General features: G+C 45.4%; 1 protein-coding gene across 1 annotated transcript in view; it reads left to right on the forward strand.

Moving 5' to 3' along the window:
* LOC139538708 (NALCN channel auxiliary factor 1-like) overlaps positions 1–25,287 on the forward strand; it is a 191,179-nt gene that overhangs the window by 46,911 nt on the left and 118,981 nt on the right. The gene's annotated exons all lie outside the window — the stretch shown is intronic.

Consider the following 25,287-nt stretch of genomic DNA (forward strand, 5'->3'; position numbering starts at 1 on the left):
ATGTATATAGGGCAGCAACCTCTAAGGTGCAGGGTTGCGTAAACGGGTAGAAGCCGGCTAGTGATGGTTATTTAACAGTCTGAAGGCCATAAGATAGAAGCAGTTTTTCAGTCCCAGCTTTGATGCACCTGTACTGACCTCACCTTCTGGATGATAGTGGTGTGAACAGACCATGGCTCGGAAGGTTGATGTCCTTGGGTGCTGTAGGTGTCCTGGAGGGCAGGTAGTTTACCCCCGGTGATTTGTTGGGCAGACTGTACCACCCTCTGGAGAGCCCTGCGGTTGCGGGCGGTGCAGTTGTCGTACAAGGCGGTGATACAGCCCGACAGGTTGCTCTCAATTGTGCATCTGTAAAAGTTTGTGAGGGTTATAGGGGCCAAGCCAAATTTCTGTCTGTGTGGGTGGACCTCCTGAGGTTGAAGTGGCGATGTTGCACCTTCTTCACCACACTGTCTGTGTGGGTGGACCATTTCAGATCGTCAGTGATGTGTACGCCAAGGAACTTGAAGCTTTCCAACTTCTTCGCTGCGGTCCCGTCGATATGGATAGGGGCGTGCTCTCTCTGCTGTTTCCTGAAGTCACGATCAGCTCCTTTTTTTGTTGACGTTGAGTGAGGGGTTAATTTCCTGGTACCTCACCTCCTCCCTGAAGGCTGTCTCGTCATTGTTGGTAATCAGGCCCGCTAATGTTGTGTCATCTGCAAACTTGATGATTAAGAAAATGATTGAGAAAATGTGCTTTTATTTCAAAAACAAGAACATTTCTAAGTGACCCCAAACTTTTGAACGGTAGTGTATATACAGTTGAAGTCGGAAGTTTACATACATTTAGGTTGGAGTCATTAAAACTTGTTTTTCAACCACTCCACAAATGTATTGTTAACAAACTATAGTTTTGGCAAGTCGGTTAGGACATCTACTTTGTGCATGACACAAGTCATTTTTACAAAAATTGTTTACAGAAACATTATTTCACTTATAATTCACTGTTAAGTGAATCACAATTCCAGTGGGTCAGAAGTTTACATACACTAAGTTGAATGTGCCTTTAAACAGCTTGGAAAATTCCAGAAAATGATGTCATGGCATTAGAAGCTTCTGATAGTCTAATTGACATAATTTGAGTCAATTGGAGGTGTACCTGTGGATGTATTTCAAGGCCAACCTTCAAACTCCGTTCCTCTTTGCTTGACATCATGGGAAAATCAAAATAAATCAGCCAAGACCTCAGAAAAAAAATTGTAGACCTCCACTAGTCTGGTTCATCCTTGGGAGCAATTTCCAAACGCCTGAATGTACCACGTTCATCTGTACAAACAATAGTACGCAACTATAAACACCATGGGACCATGCAGCCGTCATACCGCTCAGGTAGGAGACATGTTCTGTCTCCTAGAGATGAAAGTACTTTGGTGTGAAAAATGCAAATCAATCCCAGAACAACAGCAAAGGACCTTGTGAAGATGCTGGAGGACACAGGTTCAAAAGTATCTATATCCACAGTAAAACGAGTCCTATATCGACATAACCTGAAAGGCCGCTCAGCAAGGAAGGCACCACTGCTCCAAAACAGCCATAAAAAAGCCAGACTACGGTTTTCAACTGCACATGGGGACAAAGATCGTAATTAGAACTGTTTGGCCATAATGACCATCGTTATGTTTGGAGGAAAAAGGGGGAGGCTTGCAAGCTGAAGAACACCACCCGAACTGTGAAGCACGGGGGTGGCAGCATCATGTTGTGGGGGTGCTTTGCTGCAGAAGGGACTGGTGCACTTCACAAAATAGATGGCATCATGAGGCAGGAAAATGATGTGGATATATTGAAGCAACATCTCAAGACATCATTCAGGAAGTTAAAGCTTGGTCGCAAATGGGTCTTCCAAATGGACAATGACCCCATGCATACTTCCAAAGTTGTGGCAAAATGACTTAAGGACAACAAAATCAAGGTATTGGAGTGGCCATCACAAAGCCCTGCCCTCAATCCCATAGAAAATTTGTGGGCATAATTGAAAAAGCGTGTGCAAGCAAGGAGGCCTACAAACCTGACTCAGTTACACCATGTCTGTCAGGAGGAATGAGACAAAATTCTCCCAACTTATTGTGGGAAGCTTGTGGAAGGCTACCTGAAACGTTTGACCCAAGTTGACCCAACAATTTAAAGGCAATGCTACCAAATACTAATTGAGTGTATGTAAACTTCTGACCCACTGGGAATGTGATGAAATAAATAAAAGCTGAAATAAATAATTCTCTCCACTATTATTCTGACATGTCATTCTTAAAATAAAGTGGTGATCCTAACTGACCTAAGTCAGAGCATTTTTACTACGATTAAATGTCAGGAATTCTGAAAAACTGAGTTTAAATGTTTTTGGTTAAGGTGTATGTAAATTTCCGTCTTTAACTGTATATATAATGGTGTGTATAGACAGTATGGACATAAAAGGTGAATAAGTGAATAGAAATGGTGTGTACAGCAGTAGTTACAGTATATAAGATGAGCCTAGACTAGAATACAGGATATACATATGATGTGGGTTAAACAGTATGAAAATATTATTCAGGTGACCTGTGTTCAATGACTATATACATAGGGCAGCAGTCTCTAAGGTGCAGGGTGGAGTACCGGGAGATAGCCGGCTAGTAACAGTGACTAATGTACAGGGCAGGGCACTGGCCGGAGGCCGGCTAGTGGTGACTATCTTCTAGTCTGATGGCCTGGAGACAGAAGCCATTTTTCAGTCTCTTTGTCCCAGCTTTGATGCACCTGTACTGTCTCCGCCTTCTAGATGATAGCGGTGTGAACAGGCCGTGGCTCGGATGGCTGAGGTCCTTGATGATCTTTTTGACCTTCCTATGACTCCGGGTGCTGTATGCAGTGTGCCCCTGTTGATGCGTTGGGCTGACTGCACCACCCTCTGGAGAGCCATGCGGTTGTGTGTGTGTGCGTGTGCGCCGGTGTTTGCGTGCTCGAGTGTGTTACATTATCTGTACCTGCTCTCCGTGTTCTGTGGTATGGCTCTGTTTTGATCTTATCCCTTATCCTCAACTGCTCTCTCTCTCTCTCTCTCTCTCTCTCTCTCTCTCTCTCTCTCTCTCTCTCTCTCTCTCTCTCTCTCTCTCTCTCTCTCTCTTTCACTCTCTTGACATACTTTTTTACTTCTCTACTCTGTCTGTGTTCATATGCACTGTATCCTCAACTCCCCCCCTCTCTTTTTCATACCTTCTCTTTCATTTGATCATCTGACCCTTTCCTCCAATCTCTTTCTCTTTCCATTTGTGTTGATGTGAATTCATAAGGGTATTATCCCTAGCTGCTCTCTGTCTCAGTGTGTATTAGCTATGAGCTGACTGCCTCTAGGTTCAGGCCAGGTGACTCAGGACAATGGGGCCCTGTCCATCTCTGTTTGGTTACCGTGGTGATTAAGCTGTTTTAGGTGATGAAGCTTCTCATGTTGACTTGCCATGATGGTCTATAATCTCCATACTTATGTGTGCCAGAGCGCTTGTATCTTTGTGTGTTTATTGTGGGGATGTTGGTGTGGATGGTGACTACTTTTCCCTTAGGCTCAGAAGGCCTTCTATGAGACATGTGAGATATGTGTCACCCCCCCTCCTGAGGTGCCCCCTACTGGCTCAGACAGGGGGTTGACAGACCCAAATATAGATCAGGCACCTGGGTGAACAGCATGGGGGTCCTGGCCCTGTGGCAGAGGCTTTTTGACAGGCTCTGTGCACCCTCTCTTCTTCACTCCTTTTCTCCCTTCCCCTCTGTGCAGGGGGAGTGAATATTCTAGGCCTATTGAAACCTCTTCTCCTCTGCCCTCTCTACCAAGGGACTCATGTCACACACACCAGTGTGAAAAAGTGAGAGAGAGACACACACACACACACAGAGACAGAGACAGAGAGCGAGAGAGAGGGAGAGCTGGTGTCTAATGTATTTCACTGACTCACTAGTTTGTACTTTGTGTGTGAGTGTGTACACTGAAGTGTGTTTTTTCTGAGTGTTCTACTGTACTGCCCTATTAAGGTAAAGGTGTAGCTGTTACTGGGCATTCTATAAACCTAAACCAGTCTGTGTGGGGTTCTGGAATCCTGACAACAACTCTAAATGTCAAATAGCAGGTTTTGAGATCCCAGGCCACCACACAGGCAAGGTTATACAGGTTTCAAGGGTTTTTAATTTACAATAATCTCGGGTTCACACCACTCACACATGCAATCACACTAACCATACATACATTCAGTCCCAGAGATAGTCCATGCTGCTGGAGGGTTGTTACGATGGCTGCTGACAACACCCGTCAGTTGCTAATCTGTCTTTGGTACATTTCTTAGTTTGTTCCTTCGTTGGTAGTTTTTCCTCATTGTCCTTTGTCATTAATCGCTGCGGCAGCTAGCCCATGGTCGGGTCCAGTGCAGGCAACAGAGGGGGGGTAACATGCGTGGGCATGGAGCCATTCTGAGCAGACGTATTTGACCACACTCACACATATATGGTCCTCCTCGTGTTGCAAGGTTATCGGCGGCGGGGTGTATTGTGGTCCCAGCGATGGTAGCGGCAGTGGCGACAGCAGTTCGACATGGTCCTCCTCCAGCACAGCAGCAAAAGACGTGAACTGAAAGCTCTATTTTAAGGAGCTCAAGTAGCTCGTTTGTCAATGAGACCTAGGTGTGGCAGACCTGGGCCAATTCTTCTCTCCAAGGAGACCTGCCAAGGGGGAGGAGTCTACAACAAATCAATGAAGAAAATCATGACATTAATCTGTTTATCCTCTTGTCCTTCAGAGAAGGAGGTGACAGAACATTTTATTGTGTTGTTTGATGCAAGAAACCACTTTACAAAATACAATGTATTATTATTCCCATACCATTTATACAGAGAATCAGACAAATTATGGTACCCTCTGCCAATTGGCTACTTAGCTTATTCAAGCCTGTCTCAAAATACAACACTGCTCCTTTAAAAGATAAAAAAATATCTTTGCCTGACTTGCTTTTCAGAGATGCCTAGAAATGTACACATTTTGTGCTCTTTTAGGAAGCAATCACTCCCACATTGCTGACTAGAAATTAGCTATAACTGGGCTAATAACTCACTAACTAGCAAAGAATATGAACAAATGTACACATGTGGCTACATGCAGCTCTCGCTTTAATCTCAAAACAAGTCTATAATAATCATTACCGCTCATGCTGTAAAACCGTCCAGTTCAAAGTGAATAGCACAAATCCATATATGGCAATGGTCTGTTTGCATATAGGCCTACAGCAGCTCTGATTGGTTATGGTGCACCGGTCTGTGTAGATTATGGGCCTGAGTCGTGCCTATCAATGCAATAGAATCCTACTCCGACGCGTTGCTGACAACAACATCTCTTACATAGTTCGCTTTGCATACTAAGTCATAGTTTGTTTTGTTTCGGTATGTTGCATTGAAAGTGGCTAATGCTAATATTGTGTTGATTCAATCACAACCCGCCCCCCCGAGCCCTACTGGCTCAGACCGGGTGTGAATGGGCCCAAATATAGATCAGGCACCTGGGTGAACAGCACGGGGTCCTGGCCGTGTGGCCTGCAGTGGAGGCTTTATTGACAGGTACTGTGCCGGCCTGCCAATATCCCAGCATCACCCAGGGACCTAGTGGCTGTCATTTAACCACATAGTTTTTGTATATTTGGTGTGTGTATATGTGTCTTTGTGTGTGTGTGTGTGTGTGTGTGTGTGTGACAGAGAGTGAATTTGTCCTCTCCCACTCACTTCCATTATACACTTCCTGCCCTCCCTTTCTTCTTCACTCCTTCTCTCCTTGTCTCCCTTCCCCTCTGTGCTGGTAGAGTGAATTGTCTAATTGTTAGGAAACCTCTCATGTCGTTCACACACACACACATACTGTATCAGTGTGTGTGTGAGAGAGAGAAAGATAATCAGAGAGAGAGAGAGAGAGATAGAGAGAGAGAGAGGCTCTGTTCACAAACACAAACAGACCCTACAGAGCCCCAGGACAGCAACACAATTAGACCCAACCAAATCATGAGAAAACAAAAAGATTATTACTTGACACATTGGAAAGAATTAACAAAAAAACAGAGCAAACTAGAATGCTATTTGGCCCTAAACAGAGAGTGCACAGTGGCAGAATACCTGACCACTGTGACTGACCCAAACTTAAGGAAAGCTTTGACTATGTACAGACTCAGTGAGCATAGCCTTGCTATTGAGAAATGGGCAGACCTTGCCGTAGGTAGACCTGGATCTCAAGAGAAGACAGGCTATCTGCACACTGCCCACAAAATGAGGTGGAAACTGAGCTGCACTTCCTAATCTCCTGCCAAATGTATGACAATATTAGAGACACATATTTCCCTCAGATTACACAGACCCACATATAATTTGAAAACAAACTCCCATATCTATTGGGTGAAATACCACAGTGTGCCATCACAACAGCAAGACGTGACCTGTGTGACCTGTTGCCACAAGAAAAGGGCAATATTTGAAATGTCTTTATTATTTTGGAACTTTTGTGAGTGTAATGTTTACTGTTAGTTTTTTTGCTGTTTATCTCACTTTTGTTTATTATCTATTTGACTTGCTTTGGAAATGCAAACATATGTTTCCCAGGCCAATAATGCCCTTTGAATTGAAATTGAGAAAGAAAGAGAGAAAGATAGTTCCCTGAAGTGTGTGAGTGGAGTGTTCGCTGGTGTCTAATGGATTTCACTGGTTCACTATAGTGTGTACTGTACACTGGAGTGTTCGTTGTGACTATTCTACTGTAGTGTATTGCCCTATTACTGTAAAGGTTTGCAGTTACTGTCTAGCGGTTTCAACTAAATATTTGACGTGTGTTACCAGGAATGTGAGGCAGAGTGACACATGTGAGATTCAGTTAGTGTCAGTTGTGGGTCCACAGGACAGGAAGGTATTTTGTTTTTCCTTTCTGTCCCTCAATATGTTTGTGGAAGCACAAGGATTCTATTCCAGAGGCTTCCTTCTGTCAAGATATGAATAATTATAGGGATCAGTGCTGTTTTACATCCTGAGACCACAGTGTGTGTGTATGTTTATGTGTGCATCAGTGTGTGCTATAGTTTGCGTGCATGTGTGTATGCATGTGTGTGAGTGTGTGCATGTGTGCGTGTTTGTGTGTCAGGAGGTCTCATCAATCAGATTCCTGTAAAAGTCCAAGATAAATGCCAGGCATTATGGAGCTGTGTGTGTGTCATGACCCAACACATTGGCATACATTAACGTTCTCTCCCTCTGTGTGTCTGGGAAATAAGAATTGTCATCTCTAAGTGTGGGGTAAATAAGAGCTGTCGGTGTGTCTAAACAAACAATATCATCTCTGTTTACAGCCAGACACCAACAGTGGCAGGCATCACAGGTTCACTGGGTTGCTGTGTGAAAGAACAGATAACACATCTACAGAGAGAAAGAGAGAAAGAGAGAGAGAGATAGAGGGGAGGGGAGTGGCCACAAACTGGGAAAGATACAGATACAAGGAGAGAGAGGAAAACGCAGAAAGACAGCGATAGAAAGAGAGTGAGACAGACAGAAATACAGTGATAAAAAGAGTTGTTGATGAATGTAAAAGTCCAATTATATGGAATTTGAGTTTGACATCGGAAGACTAAAGAAAGAGAACAGCATAGAGTACAGAAAGGAGAGCAGAGTAATGACGTGATGGCCAGAGAATATAGGGTGCTGATGGACTGTTTAGTGAGCAGAAAAGGACAGAATGTGCAGCGTGTCAGAGGGAAGAGTGGAAGAGGGAAGAGACAAGGAGGAGGAGGGAGGGGGAGGAAAGCTAGGGGGAGGAGCTGGAAAAAGTGGAAGGCAGGGAGGAGGAAAGGGAGAAAGAAGAAGAAGATGAGTTGGAGGAAGTGAGGAGGGGAAGAAAAGGAGTATGGAGGAGAGGAGATAGGGGAGATGAGTAGGAGTCTTCTCCTTTCAGTTTTTTTTATTTTATTTATTTAACCTTTATTTAACCAGGTAGGCAAATTGAGAACACGTTCTCATTTACAATTGCGACCTGGCCAAGATAAAGCAAAGCAGTTCGACACATACAACAACACATAGTTACACATGGAGTAAAACAAACATATAGTCAATAATACAGTGAAAAAAAAATAAGTCTATATACAATGTGAGCAAGTGAGGTGAGATAAGGGAGGTGAAGGCAAACAAATATATGTATAAATAAATAAAATAAATAAATAAAAATATAAAAGGCCATGGAGGTGAACTGAACACAACACAGCAAGTAAAATAAAACTAAAAAAAAACCCTGGAATGGTTGGTTTGCAGCGGAAGAAAGTGCAAAGTAGAGACAGAAAATAATGGGGTGCAAAGGAGCAAAATAAATTAATAAAATAAATACAGTAGGTAAAGAGGTAGTTGTTTGGGCTAAATTGTAGATGGGTTATGTACAGGTGCAGTAATCTATGAGCTGCTCTGACAGCTGGTGCTTAAAGCTAGTGAGGGAGATAGGTGTTTCCAATTTCAGAGATTTTTGTAGTTCGTTCCAGTCATTGGCAGCAGAGAACTGGAAGGAGAGGCGTCCAAAGGAAGAATTGGTTTTGGGGGTGACTAGAGAGATATACCTGCTGGAGCGCGTGCTACAGATAGGTGCTGCTATGGTGACCAGCGAGCAGAGATAAGGGGGGACTTTACCTAGCAGGGTCTTGTAGATGACCTGGAACCAGTGGGTTTGGCGACGAGTATGAAGCGAGGGCCAGCCAACGAGAGTGTACAGGTCGCAGTGGTGGGTAGTATATGGGGCTTTGGTGACAAAACGGATGGCACTGTGATAGACTGCATCCAATTTATTGAGTAGGGTTTTGGAGGCTATTTTGTAAATGACATCACCGAAGTCGAGGATTGGTAGGATGGTCAGTTTTACAAGGGTATGTTTGGCAGCATGAGTAAAGGATGCTTTGTTGCGGAATAGGAAGCCAATTCTAGATTTGACTTTGGATTGGAGATGTTTGATGTGAGTCTGGAAGGAGAGTTTACAGTCTAACCAGACACCTAGGTATTTGTAGTTGTCCACATATTCTAAGTCAGAACCGTCCAAAGTAGTGATGTTGGACAGGCGGGCAGGGGCAGGCAGCGATCGGTTGAAGAGCATGCATTTGGTTTTACTTGTATTTAAGAGCAGTTGGAGGCCACGGAAGGAGAGTTGTATGGCATTGAAGCTCGCCTGGAGAGTTGTTAACACAGTGTCAAAAGAAGGGCCAGAAGTATACAGAATAGTGTCGTCTGCGTAGAGGTGGATCAGAGAATCACCAGCAGCAAGAGCGACATCATTGATGTATACAGAGAAGAGAGTCGGTCCAAGAATTGAACCCTGTGGCACCCCCATAGAGACTGCCAGAGGCCCGGACAACAGACCCTCCGATTTGACACACTGAACTCGATCAGAGAAGTAGTTGGTGAACCAGGCGAGGCAATCATTAGAGAAACCAAGGCTGTCGAGTCTGCCAATGAGGATGTGGTGATTGACAGAGTCAAAAGCCTTGGCCAGGTCAATGAATACGGCTGCACAGTATTGTTTCCTATCGATGGCGGTTACGATGTCGTTTATGACCTTGAGCGTGGCTGAGGTGCACCCATGACCAGCTCTGAAACCAGATTGCATAGCGGAGAAGGTGTGGTGGGATTCGAAATGGTCGGTAATCTGTTTGTTGACTTGGCTTTCGAAGACCTTAGAAAGGCAGGGTAGGATAGATATAGGTCTGTAGCAGTTAGGGTCAAGGGTGTCCCCCCCTTTGAAGAGGGGGATAACCGCAGCTGCTTTCCAATCTTTGGGGATCTCGGACGACACGAAAGAGAGGTTGAAGAGGCTAGTAATAGGGGTGGCAACAATTTCAGCAGATAGTTTTAGAAAGAAAGGGTCCAGATTATCTAGCCCGGCTGATTTGTAAGGGTCCAGATTTTGCAGCTCATTTAGGACATCAGCTGACTGTATTTGGGAGAAAGAGAAATGGGGGAAGCTTGGGCGAGTAGCAGAGGGGAGGGCAGTGCTGTTGTCCGGGGTAGGGGCAGCCAGATGGAAAGCATGGCCAGCCGTGGAAAAATGCTTATTGAAATTCTCAATTATAGTGGATTTGTCGGTGGTGACAGTGTTTCCTATCTTCAGAGCGGTTGGAAGCTGGGAGGAGGTGTTCTTATTCTCCATGGACTTTACGGTGTCCCAGAACTTTTTTGAATTTGTGTTGCAGGAAGCAAATTTCTGCTTGAAAAAGCTAGCCTTGGCTGTTCTAACTGCCTGTGTATATTGGTTTCTGGCTTCCCTGAAAAGTTGCATATCACGGGGGCTGTTCGATGCTAATGCAGAACGCCATAGGATGTTTTTCTGTTGGTTAAGGGCAGTCAGGTCAGGAGAGAACCAAGGGCTATATCTGTTCCTGGTTCTAAATTTCTTGAATGGGGCATGCTTATTCAAGATGGTGAGGAAGGCATTTTTAAAAAATGACCAGGCATCCTCTACTGACGGGATGAGATCGATATCCTTCCAGGATACCCCGGCCAGGTCGATTAGAAAGGCCTGCTCGCTGAAGTGTTTCAGGGAGCGTTTGACAGTGATGAGTGGAGGTCGTTTGACCGCTGACCCATTACGGATACAGGCAATGAGGCAGTGATCGCTGAGATCTTGGTTGAAAACAGCAGAGGTGTATTTGGAGGGCAAGTTTGTTAGGATGATATCTATGAGGGTACCCGAGTTTACGGAATTGGGGTGGTACCTGGTAGGTTCATTGATAATTTGTGTGAGATTGAGGGCATCAAGCTTAGATTGTAGGGTGGCTGGGGTTTTGAGCATGTTCAAATTTAGGTCGCCTAGCAGCACGAACTCTGAAGATAGATGGGGGGCAATCAGTTCACATATAGTGTCCAGAGCACAGCTGGGGGCAGAGGGTGGTCTATAGCAGGCGGCAACGGTGAGAGACTTGTTTTTAGAGAGGTGGATTTTTAAAAGTAGAAGTTCAAATTGTTTGGGAACAGACCTGGATAGTAAGACAGAACTCTGCAGGCAGTCTTTGCAGTAGATTGCAACACCGCCCCCTTTGGCCGTTCTATCTTGTCTGAAAATCTTGTAATTGGGGATGAAAATATCTGAGTTTTTGGTGGTCTTTCTAAGCCAGGATTCAGACACGGCTAAAACATCCGGGTTGGCAGAGTGTGCTAAAGCAGTGAACAAAACAAACTTAGGGAGGAGGCTTCTAATGTTAACATGCATGAAGCCAAGGCTATTACGGTTACAGAAGTCATCAAAAGAGAGCGCCTGGGGAATAGGAGTGGAGCCAGGTACTGCAGGGCCTGGATTCACCTCTACATCACCAGAGGAACAGAGGAGGAGTAGGATAAGGGTACGGCTAAAAGCTATGAGAATTGGTCGCCTAGAGCTACTGGAGCAGAGAGTAAGAGGAGGTTTCTGGGGGCGATAAAATAGTTTAAAGGAATAATGTACAGACAAAGGTATGGTAGGATGTGAATACAGTGGAGGTAGACCTAGGTATTGAGTGATGATGAGAGAGATATTGTCTCTAGAAACATCATTGAAACCAGGTGATGTCATCGCATATGTGGGTGGTGGAACTGAGAGGTTGGATATGGTATAGTGAACAGGGCTAGAATCTCTACAGTGAAATAAGCCAATAAACATTAACCAGAACAGCAATGGACAAGGCATATTTACATTAAGGAGAGGCATGCTTAATCGGGTGATCAATAAGGGTCCAGTGAGTAGAGGTTGGTTGGGGTCGTGGCGATCCAGACAGCTGGCCGGGTATGTGGCTCTCGGTAGCAGCATGGGATGGAGGTCTGTTTGTAGATACCTTGTGCGTTTCCGTCGGTAAGTTAGTGGGGTTCCGTGTAGTGGGGTTCCGTGTGGAAGAGGGGATCAATCCAAATTGGCAGAATAGATATAGTGACCCAAGGAGAAAAAAAATAAATAAAAAATAAAAATAAAAATAAATAATAGTTGTCCGGTATGCTTATTCAGGTAGCAGCCGATAAGACAGCTAACGATTAGCGGGCCTCAGGTGAGCGTTCAGGTAACGTCGGGACGGAGGTGCCAGTTGGATAAATCCCTCGGGCAGATAACGTCGGCAGTCAGACGTGAAGGCCCGGTGGGGTTTCGTATCTGCAGCAGCAACAAAAGAAACGTGTCCGGATGGTGATGGAACTCCTCAGCTGGCTAGCTCCAGGATGATTTGAGTATGCTCCGGGGTCGACGTAAGCCAATCGTCACACGGTTTGCAGCTAGCTAGCTGCGAAGTCAAGGTGCAAGTGACCAGAGCCTGCGGCTGGAATCCGGGGAAACTGAGAGAGAAGAAAAGTCCCGGAATGCTCCGGTCCGAGTCGCGTTGCACAAAAGTGCCGGTAGATTATCGAGCTAGAGGAATAGCTGATGACCACAACACGAGGGCAGCTGAAAACCAACGCTAGCCAGCAAACCGGCTAATTTCGGGGCAGCTACAGATTAGCTTCTGGCTAGCTATCGGAGTAGCTACTGGTTAGCTTTCAGGCTAGCTTCTGAATTAGCCCCTGGCTGGCTTCCACGATGGATTTTCAGTTTGAGGTAAATATTACTTTTTAGTAATTGGTGAAGCGGGTTGCAGGAAAGCTTTTGCAGGAAAGCTTTTGTAGTTGAGTTCTTGGATAATAAAATAAATAAAAGATAAGTGAAGAGAGGTGTAAATATATATACAGGACACAAACAATACGGAACAGAAAAAGACGTCTGAACTGCTAAGCAACCTTGGGGGAAGGAAGAGGGAACAGGGAAGAATAAAAAAGTCAGGTATGAATTAGACGAGGGTGAGAAAAGACAAAAAGAGAAGGAGGAGTAGGAGGATGTGGAAGAAGGATAGAGAAAGGGAAGGGGGAAGGGGAGGAGGATTAGAGGATGAGGGGAGAGAAAGGGAAGGGGGAAGGGGGAAGGGGAGGAGGATTAGAGGATGAGGGGAGAGAAAGGGAAGAGGGAAGGGGAGGACGATTAGAGGATGAGGGGAGAGAAAGGGAAGAGGGAAGGGGAGGACGATTAGAGGATGAGGGGAGAGAAAGGGAAGAGGGAAGGGGAGGAGGATTAGAGGATGAGGGGAGAGAAAGGGAAGAGGGAAGGGGAGGAGGATTAGAGGATGAGGGGAGAGAAAGGGAAGAGGGAAGGGGAGGAGGATTAGAGGATGAGGGGAGAGAAAGGGAAGAGGGAAGGGGAGGAGGATTAGAGGATGAGGGGAGAGAAATGGAAGAGGGAAGGGGAGGAGGATTAGAGGATGAGGGGAGAGAAAGGGAAGAGGGAAGGGGAGGAGGATTAGAGGATAAGGGGAGAGAAATGGAAGAGGGAAGGGGAGGAGGATTAGAGGATGAGGGGAGAGAAAGGGAAGAGGGAAGGGGAGGAGGATTAGAGGATGAGGGAGAGAAAGGGAAGAGGGAAGGGGAGGAGGATTAGAGGATGAGGGGAGAGAAAGGGAAGGGGGAAGGGGAGGAGGATTAGAGGATGAGGGGAGAGAAAGGGAAGAGGGAAGGGGAGGAGGATTAGAGGATGAGGGGAGAGAAAGGGAAGAGGGAAGGGGAGGGGGATTAGAGGATGAGGGGAGAGAAAGGGAAGAGGGAAGGGGAGGAGGATTAGAGGATGAGGGGAGAGAAAGGGAAGAGGGAAGGGGAGGAGGATTAGAGGATGAGGGGAGAGAAAGGGAAGAGGGAAGGGGAGGCGGATTAGAGGATGAGGGGAGAGAAAGGGAAGAGGGGAGGGGAGGAGGATTAGAGGATGAGGGGAGAGAAAGGGAAGAGGGAAAGGGTGAAGATTAGAGGATGAGGGGATAGAAAGGGAAGAGGGAAGGAGAGGAGGATTAGAGGATGAGGGGAGAGAAAGGGAAGAGGGAAAGGGAGGCAGATTAGAGGATGAGGGGAGATAAAGGGAAGAGGGAAGGAGAGGAGGATTAGAGTTTAGCAGTGTTCTGTAGGTGAATGCTGTAGCTCTAGGCTGCCTGACAGCTACACCCACAGACAGATACACACACAGATACACACACAGGTACACACAGATACACACAGATACACACAGATACACACACAGATACACACAGATACACACACAGGTACACACAGAGACACACACAGCTACACACACAGCTACACACAGAGACACACACAGCTACACACACAGCTACACACAGAGACACACACACACACAGACACACACAGCTACACACACAGCTACACACAGATACACACAGAGACACACACAGCTACACACACAGATACTCACAGATACACACAGATACACACACAGGTACACACAGAGACACACACAGCTACACACAGAGACACACACAGCTACACACAGCTACACACAGAGACACACACACACACACAGCTACGCACACAGCTACACACAGAGACACACTCACACACACAGCTACACACACAGCTACACACACAGCTACACACAGAGACACACACATCTACAAACACAGACACACACAGCTACACACACAGCTACACACAGAGACACACACAGCTACACACAGAGACACACACAGCTACACACACAGCTACACACAGAGACACACACAGCTACACAGAGAAACACACACAGCTACAAACACAGCTACACACAGCTACACACACACAGCTACACACACAGCTACACACAGAGACACACAGCTACACACACAGCTACACACAGAGACACACACAGCTACACAGAGAGACACACACAGCTACAAACACAGCTACACACAGGGACACACACAGCTACACACAGCTACACACACAGCTACACACAGAGACACACAGAGACACACACAGCTACACATAGATACACACACAGATACACACAGCTACAAACACAGCTACACACAGCTATAGACAGAGACACACACAGCTACACACACAGACACACACAGCTACACACAGAGACACACACAGCTACAGTGGGGAGAACAAGTATTTGATACACTGCCGATTTTGCAGGTTTTCCTACTTACAAAGCATGTAGAGGTCTGTAATTATTATCATAGGTACACTTCAACTATGAGAGACGGAATCTAAAACAAAAATCCAGAAAATCACATTGTATGATTTTTAAGTAATTAATTTGCATTTTATTGCATGACATAAGTATTTGATACATCAGAAAAGCAGAACTTAATATTTGGTACAGAAACCTTTGTTTGCAATTACAGAGATCATACGTTTCCTGTAGTTCTTGACTAGGTTTGCACACACTGCAGCAGGGATTTTGGCCCACTCCTCCCTACAGATCTTCTCCAGATCCTTCAGGTTTCGGGGCTGTCGCTGGGCAATACGGACTTTCAGCTCCCTCCAAAGATTTTCTATTGGGTTCAGGTCTGGAGACTGGCTAGGCCACTCCAGGACCTTGAGATGCTTCTTACGGAGCCACTCCTTAGTTGCCATGGCTGTGTGCTTCGTGTCGTTGTCATGCTGGAAGACCCAGCCACGACCCATCTTCAATGCTCTTACTGAGGGAAGGAGGTTGTTGGCCAAGATCTCGCGATACATGGCCCCATCCATCCTCCCCTCAATACGGTGCAGTCGTCCTGTCCCCTTTGCAGAAAAGCATCCCCAAAGAATGATGTTTCCACCTCCATGCTTCACGGTTGGGATGGTGTTCTTGGGGTTGTACTCATACTTCTTCTTCCTCCAAACACGGCGAGTGGAGTTAGACCAAAAAGCTCTATTTTTGTCTCATCAGACCACATGACCTTCTCCCATTCCTCCTCTGGATCATCCAGATGGTCATTGGCAAACTTCAGACGGGCCTGGACATGCACTGGCTTAAACAGGGGGACCTTGCGTGCGCTGCAGGATTTTAATCCATGACGGCGTAGTGTGTTACTAATGGTTTTCTTTGAGACTGTGGTCCCAGCTCTCTTCAGGTCATTGACCAGGTCCTGCCGTGTAGTTCTGGGCTGATCCCTCACCTTCCTCATGATCATTGATGCCCCACGAGGTGAAATCTTGCATGGAGCCCCAGACCGAGGGTGATTGACCGTCATCTTGAACTTCTTCCATTTTCTAATAATTGCGCCAACAGTTGTTTCCTTCTCACCAAGCTGCTTGCCTATTGTCCTGTAGCCCATCCCAGCCTTGTGCAGGTCTACAATTTTATCCCTGATGTCCTTACACAGCTCTCTGGTCTTGGCCATTGTGGAGAGGTTGGAATCTGTTTGATTGTGTGTGGACAGGTGTCTTTTATACAGGTAACGAGTTCAAACAGGTGCAGTTAATACAGGTAATGAGTGGAGAACAGGAGGGCTTCTTAAAGAAAAACTAACAGGTCTGTGAGAGCCGGAATTCTTACTGGTTGGTAGGTGATCAAATACTTATGTCATGCAATAAAATGCAAATTAATTATTTAAAAATCATACAATGTGATTTTCTGGATTTTTGTTTTAGATTCCGTCTCTCACAGTTGAAGTGTACCTATGATAAAAATTACAGACCTCTACATGCTTTGTAAGTAGGAAAACCTGCAAAATCGGCAGTGTATCAAATACTTGTTCTCCCCACTGTACACACAGAGACACACACAGCTACACACAGAGACACACGCAGCTACACACAGAGACACACACAGCTACACACACAGCTACACACACAGCTACACGCAGATACACTCACAGATACACACACAGCTACACACACAGACACACACAGACACACACAGCTACACACACAGCTACACACAGAGACACACACAGCTACACACAGACACACACACAGCTACACACAGATACACATACAGCTACACACAGATACACACACAGCTACACACAGAGACACACACAGCTACACACAGAGACACACACAGCTACACACAGATATACACACAGCTACACACAGAGACACACATAGCTACACACAGATACACACAGCTACACACAGCAACACACACAGATTGAGTAGGTAGAGATGTGGGAAGAAGAGAGGGAGTAATATAGATAGAGAGGGAGAGAGAAAGAAAGAAGTAGAGAAACAGGGAAGGAAAGGGAGGAGAGAGAGGGGAGATAGGGGGAAGAGAAACAGGGAAGGAGAAAGGGGAGATAGGGGGTAGAGAAACATGGAAGGAGAGAGGGGAGATAGGGGTAGAGAAACAGGGAAGGAGAGAGGGGAGATAGGGGGTAGAGAAACAGGGAAGGAGAGAGGGGAGATAGGGGGTAGAGAAACAGGGAAGGAGAGAGGGGAGAGAGAGAAGGAGAGAAAGGGAAGGAAGAGGAGAGAGAGAGGGCAGGGTCTGTACTAGCAGGTGTAACAGTATAACTTTAAACCGTCCCCTCGCCCCGACACGGGCGCGAACCAGGGACCCTCTGCACACATCAACAACGGTCGCCCACGAAGCATCGTTACCCATCGCTCCACAAAGGCCGCGGCCCTTGCACAGCAAGGGGAAACCCTACTTAAAGTCTCAGAGCAAGTGACGTAACTGATTGAAATGCTACTAGCGCGTACCCGCTAACTAGCTAGCCATTTCACATCCGTTACACTCACCCCCCTTTCAACCTCCTCCTTTTCCGCAGCAACCAGTGATCCGGGTCAACAGCATCAATGTAACAGTATAACTTTATGGCGTCCCCTCGCCCCGACCCGGGCGCGAACCAGGGACCCTCTGCACACATCAACAACTGACACCCACGAAGCGTCGTTACCCATTGCTCCACAAAAGCAGCGGCCCTTGCACAGCAAGGGGAAACCCTACTTAAAGTCTCAGAGCAAGTGACGTAACTGATTGAAATGCTACTAGCGCGTACCCGCTAACTAGCTAGCCATTTCACATCCGTTACACTCACCCCCCTTTCAACCTCCTCCTTTTCCGCAGCAACCAGTGATCCGGGTCAACAGCATCAATGTAACAGTATAACTTTAAACCGTCCCCTCGCCCCGACACGGGCGCGAACCAGGGACCCTCTGCACACATTAACAACGGTCGCCCACGAAGCATCGTTACCCATCGCTCCACAAAGGCCACGGCCCTTGCACAGCAAGGGGAAACCCTACTTAAAGTCTCAGAGCAAGTGACGTAACTGATTGAAATGCTACTAGCGCGTACCCGCTAACTAGCTAGCCATTTCACATCCGTTACACAGGCATGTGGATCCCCAGAGAGGGAGAGAAAAAGACAAGGGATATCCCTATGGAGCGAGAAACTGGGTATTTTTCACATTTAAAAAACACACGGTCATTGTAGGTGTCTTTCAGTGATGTGTGTGTTTGCATGTTTGTGTTTGAGTAAGCAAGCAAGATACCATTGATTTGGTGTTGTTGTGTCTGTATGTACTGTACCTGAGTGTGCATGAATCTAGACTGTATCATCTCTGGCGATGCTTTGGAGCAAGTACATGTGCTGTGTTCTTTTGTCTGTCTGTCTGTCTGTCTGTCTGTCTGTCTGTCTGTCTGTCTGTCTGTCTGTCTGTCTGTATTATCTTGCCACAATGTCGTTCTAGATTTCATTTGAATTGTGCCGGTGGTAGACTAAGTCAATGTAGGTGTCGTTATTAAGCATGCAGAGGTGTTAATGTGTGTGTGTGTGTTAGACTGAGTGAGTTTAGGTGTTAATGATGGTGTGACCTGCTCTCTCTCTCTACAGGTGTTTTTTTTCAGCAGTAAACACTGGTCATGGGGCACGGACAAACAAACACTCACACACACGCACACGCACACGCACACACACGCAAACACACACACGCACACGCACACGCACACACACGCAAACACACACACACACACTCACTCACACACTCACTCACACACACACACACACACACACACACACACACACACACACACACACACACACACACACACACACACACACACACACACACACACACACACACACACACACACACACACACACACACACACACACACTCTGCAGTTTTTTGTGCATCACTTGTGTAATATCTCTTGTTATGAGGAATACAGTTTTCACCAGAGGATTGAAAAGATACTACTCTACAGAGGTGTCGTGTCTTTGACTATGCCAGATTAATTGCTATGACATGCTATTCTATAAAATAATTTCTCCGTAATTAATATTACCTGATTGAACTAATCATGTAAATATTAATTAACTAGAGAGGGACACCACCAAAGAATATTTATAGAGCTGTTATCTTCCGAATAAACTCTTAAAGATTTAGTAATATTTTACTAAATAGCAGTCACATTAATCGTCATTTTATTCAGTCTCATCTGAAAGTTGTAAGTCCTTGATTATCTGCAAGAATCCTGGCTAACAAGTTGAATCAGCACTACAAAATTGGGTTTAATTATTTATTTACTAAATACCTAACTAATCACACAGAATCACACATATACAATTAAATCATAACTTGATCACAAATTACGTCATACAGAAAAACGTCCCTAGCGGGCGGAATAGATATGACAGCTTGTTACACAAAGGGAATGGGCTGAGTCTTAGTGAAAGAGCGGGAGACTGGAACATAGGCGAGCTGTGCTATCGTAAATACAGTACCTGATGCATTCTAAATTACCGCCCATTTGAAAAGGAAAATGCAATACATATTTACTCTGAGCTGCGCTTCAGTAGGTTGGTGGTAGATGGAAGGCCGTATCGCCAACCCGAGTCCTCTGTCCTTTGGAGAATGTCTCTGGTAGTCACGGGATACGTTGTAGTAACGTTGTGTGTAGTAGACGGGATACTCGGACTGTCCTTCCTAACCTGCGTTTAGCTGTTGCTAATTCAACGGCTAGGAGATATCACTTCTGTAGTGAACACGAGTTCAAAGTTCATACCATTCACAATCAAAGTCCATGCTGATGTTGGCCTAGTTCTGTAGTTATTGTCTGAACCATTCTGACACAGGATCGTCATCCTGGTGTGCCCGGAACAGAAAGTTATATTTTCGTCAATGGCTTTATATAGTGGAGGGAGAGGGGTGTGTCTGAAAAGTTTATAACCCATGCCTCTTCACAGGGGCGGGCCACTGTGAGCAGAGGAAAACTTATGAAAGCACAGATCTCTCATTTGGAAGCTAAAATTACATTTCACCTCTTCACAAATAATGTCATATTCAAACATTTCAATGAAACAACAATTCCATGTGAATCCGATACCTCTGATGTTTAGACTTTCCACAGTAGAGTTTACATTCTATCATTGATGAGAATGTGTCAGAGGGCAACCGAGCTGACATAATATACCTTAAGTACCACCGCATATGTTCAGTTGGTCGGATTACCAGAATATAGTTCATTTCCCCCCACTTCTGATGTTCCCAGAATCTCTATGTTAACCAAGGGGTTTTCTTATGTCACATCAGTAGGGAAGAGGAACGGGGGAGGGGGGAAAGAGGTATTTATGACTGTCATAAACCTACCCCCACTGCTAACGTCATGACAGTGGCAAAGCAAAGCAGCAGAGCGGGGTGGTTTTACTGTGCCAGTGACACCCAAAGGGGAACAGTCATCTGTTCTGTTGCTACATGGACCTGAGAAAACACAATGGAAGACCAGGGACCTCTGTGAATGAATTAAAACTCTCAAAGATAAACTTAAAACTCTCAATGATAAACCGTTCTTCAACTGGTGTATTGTGTGTGTGTGTGTGTGTGTGTGTGTGTGTGTGTGTGTGTGTGTGTGTGTGTGTGTGTGTGTGTGTGTGTGTGTGTGTGTGTGTGTGTGTGTGTGCGTGTGCGTGTGCGTGCGTGTGCGTGCGTGTGCGTGCGTGCGCGTGCGTGTGTGTGTGCATCTGTGTGTGTGTTTGTGATTTCCCTGGTTTTATAATTACTTTTGTGACTGTATCTATGCCAGTCTTTAAGCAGAGAGGAGACTACAGGATAGGAGAGGAGGCTGTGATGCTTCACACAGAATAAGGAGACATACAGTGGGGAGAACAAGTATTTGATACACTGCCGATTTTGCAGGTTTTCCTACATACAAAGCATGTAGAGGTCTGTAATTTTTATCATAGGTACCCTTCAACTGTGAGAGACGGAATCTAAAACAAAAATCCAGATAATCACATTGTATGATTTTTAAGTAATTAATTTGCATTTTATTGCATGACATAAGTATTTGATCACCTACCAACCAGTAAGAATTCCGGCTCTCACAGACCTGTTAGTTTTTCTTTAAGAAGCCCTCCTGTTCTCCACTAATTACCTGTATTAACTGCACCTGTTTGAACTCGTTACCTGTATAAAAGACACCTGTCCACACACTCAATCAAACAGACTCCAACCTCTCCACAATGGCCAAGACCAGAGAGCTTTGTAAGGACATCAGGGATAAAATTGTAGACCTGCACAAGGCTGGGATGGGCTACAGGACAATAGGCAAGCAGCTTAGTGAGAAGGCAACAACTGTTGGCCCAATTATTAGAAAATTGAAGAAGTTCAAGATGACGGTCAATCACCCTCAGTCTGGGGCTCCATGCAAGATCTCACCTTGTGTGGCATCAATGATCATGAGGAAGGTGAGGGATCAGCCCAGAACTACACTGCAGGACCTGGTCAATGACCTGAAGAGAACTGGGACCACAGTCTCAAAGAAAACCATTAGTAACACACTACACCGTCATGGATTAAAATCCTGCAGCGCACGCAAGGTCCCCCTGCTCAAGCCAGCGCATGTCCAGGCCCGTCAGAAGTTTGCCAATGAAAATCTGGATGATCCAGAGGAGGAATGGGAGAAGGTCATGTGGTCTGATGAGACAAAAATAGAGCTTTTTGGTCTAAACTCCACTCGCCGTGTTTGGAGGAAGAAGAAGGATGAGTACAACCCCAAGAACACCATCCCAACCGTGAAGCATGGAGGTGGAAACATCATTCTTTGGGGATGTTTTTCTGCAAAGGGGACAGGACGACTGCACTGTATTGAGGGGAGGATGGATGGGGCCATGTATCGCGAGATCTTGGCCAACAACCTCCTTCCCTCAGTAAGAGCATTGAAGATGGGTCGTGGCTGGATCTTCCAGCATGACAACGACCCAAAACACACAGCCAGGGCTACTAAGGAGTGGCTCCGTAAGAAGCATCTCAAGGTCCTGCAGTGGCCTAGCCAGTCTCCAGACCTGAACCCAATAGAAAATCTTTGGAGGGAGCTGAAAGTCCGTATTGCCCAGCGACAGCCCCGAAACCTGAAGGATCTGGAGAAGGTCTGTATGGAGGAGTGGGCCAAAATCCCTGCTGGAGTGTGTGCAAACCTGGTCAAGAACTACAGGAAACGTAGGATCTCTGTAATTGCAAACAAAGGTTTCTGTACCAAATATTAAGTTCTGCTTTTCTGATGTATCAAATACTTATGTCATGCAATAAAATGCAAATTAATTACTTAAAAATCATACAATGTGATTTTCTGGATTTTTGTTTTAGATTCCGTCTCTCACAGTTGAAGTGTACCTATGATAGAAATTACAGACCTCTACATGCTTTGTAAGTAGGAAAACCTGCAAAATCGGCAGTGTATCAAATACTTGTTCTCCCCACTGTACATGTAGCTCTCCTGTGGAGAAACACTACAAGGCTATTTTATTCTCTCCTTTCCTCATTTTGTGGTGACAAACTTACATAGTGAATTTGAAGCTTTAATTGCTCTGCTCAGGATGCCTACGTATGTGTTGTTTATGTGTGATGAACAACTTACTTGAGACCTAAAACATCAGCTGGACTGGTAGCTAGCTCTAAGTCTTGTTCTTGTATGTACAGTTGACTGCTGAGTGCAGATTGCTGTCAATCAGGGTTGGATGAGTTGTTGTTGTCCTATTGGAACTCTAGCCTACACTACCGAAGACTTGATCAGTGTTTTCCACTTGCACCGGCTGTCGGCTATACAGCCGATTACAGACACATTTTCAGTCAAAATACACTTATTTATTTTATTTTGCATGCAGGGTCCAACATTAACAGGCCCAAGAAGGCCAGTAACTTATCAACACATTTTTGCATTCCAGTTCAACATTTACCTGCTCTGTCGCAGTCTACCATTGAAAACCATTGAAGACTACATGTGTAAATATCATGCGATTTATATTTGAGCAATATGATTGGCTGTTCAGTTAAGCACCACCACGGTCCCGCAAGTCACAACTTCTGGAGCACTCGAGCAGGACATGAGATGATGCCTTCACACAGCACGCAATTATCTGCAGATAAATGAGGAAAACATTCGAGGAAGATGGTGAATCCTCCTCGCTGCAGGAACAACAGGTATAGGCAGGTCGAGATATAGCCTCACTCTGGTCCAAGATATGATAAAAGAAAAACATATTGAATGGTTTTAAAAGCTAAATATACTTAGGTCTAGTGATTTAATCAAAGTGTAGACAACAGAGAAATCAAGTGCTGCTTTCTGTGTAGCAAAGCCCTTGTTGTACACCTTCAATATCCAATCATGACTGTACTGCAGGTAGCTGAGAAAATGCCTCTTAAAAGGAAGCTTGAAACCTGTGGAAGTCATCAGACTCTTACATTTAAAGGGCTAGTGCAGTTTCCCCCCAAATTCCTGTGTTTTATATCAAATTCTACAACAGCTAATGAAACTCAAAAATTGATCAGTGTCATTTCCTGATAGAGGCAACCAAAATAGCAAACATTTCTTGCCCTCCTGGATGCCCCCAGCTAAGGGGAGCCTGACTGGCTACTTTTTCTATTTGGCTGGCTACTCTATTTGGCTGGCTACTTGATCAGCAGCTCTTGCAGCAGTGTGAATTGCTAACTGTAACAGTAGCTTTGTCCTGGTTAGCTGTCACTCTCACATCAGGGGGTCGTGCTGCAGTTTCCAGTCCTTTGTGGTGTATTACAGTAGTAGTGATGACCTGGCAGTCCTGCTCCTTGGCTGGGTTGTGGTGGAGGAGCGTGTCCAGCATATTCTACTGACCTCTGACCTCTGACTCCTGGCACGTACACTACAGCCCTCACAGATACACAGGCTACTGTACAGCCCTTTGTAGGCCAGGCCCCTTCCCCGTAATACACTATTTATAACTGATAATCCACTTTAAAGGAAAACCATCTTGTCTTTGGCAATACAAGACACCTGGCATGCAGCAACAAGATGCATTTGCAGAGGCATTAAAGGTTTGTGTGCGTGTGTTTCTTCTCACCGACTGTTGTACAGTGTTGCTGATATCTCCTCCCAGAGAGATAGCCAGCTTGTACAGGTGTCTGACATGACTCTGTCTGTTCTGGGGTTTGATCAACTGGATATTAGCCTGGCTCATGCATCATACGTGTGTGTGTTTGCATTGTTGCATGTTCACAAACCTAAGCATGTGTAACAAAGTTCAATTGGTAACCTCATTTCTCAGCTTGAATTGTCACCACCCGCGAAATCGAAGTTGCTAGCTTTTCGTTGGCATAACTGGCTATTCTGTATACTTCTGGCCCCTCTTTGGATACTGTGTTAACTAACCTCCAGACGAGCTTCAATGCCATACAACTCTCCTTCCGTGGCCTCCAACTGCTCTTAAACGCAAGTAAAACTAAATGCATGCTATTCAACCGATCACTGCCCGCACCTGCCCGCCCGTCCAGTATCACTACTCTGGACGGCTCTGACTTAGAATACGTGGACAACTACAAATACCTAGGTGTCTGGTTAGACTGTAAACTCTCCTTCCAGACTCACATTAAGCATCTCCAATCCAAAATTAAATCTAGAATCGGCTTCCTATATCGCAACAAAGCATCTTTCACTCATGCCGCCAAACATACCCTCGTAAAACTGACCATCCTACCGATCGTCGACTTCGGTGAAGTCATCTATAAAATAGCCTCCAACGCTCTACTCAACAAACTGGATGCAGTCTATCACAGTGCCATCTGTTTTGTGAACAAAAATATAAACGCAACATGTAAAGTGTCGGTCCCATGTTTCATGAGCTGAAATAAAAGATCCCAGAAATGTTCCATACGCACCAAATACTTTGTTCTCTCAAATTTTGTGCACAAATTTGTTTACATCCCTGTTAGTGAGCATTTCTCCTTTGCCAAGAGAATCCATCCACCTGACAGGTGTGGCATATCAATAACCTGATTAAACAGCATGATTATTAGCATGATCCCTCACTAGCTTTAAGCACCAGCTGTCAGAGCAGCTCACAGATTTCTGCACCTGTACATAGCCCATCTATAATTTAGCCCAAACAACTACCTCTCCCCCTACTGTATTTATTTATTTTGCTCCTTTGCACCCCATTATTTCTTTTTCTACTTTGCACATTCTTCCACTGCAAATCTACCATTCCAGTGTTGTACTTGCTATATTGTATTTACCTCGC

This window comes from Salvelinus alpinus, chromosome 14 (assembly GCF_045679555.1).
Source record: "Salvelinus alpinus chromosome 14, SLU_Salpinus.1, whole genome shotgun sequence".
Lineage (NCBI taxonomy): Eukaryota > Metazoa > Chordata > Actinopteri > Salmoniformes > Salmonidae > Salvelinus > Salvelinus alpinus.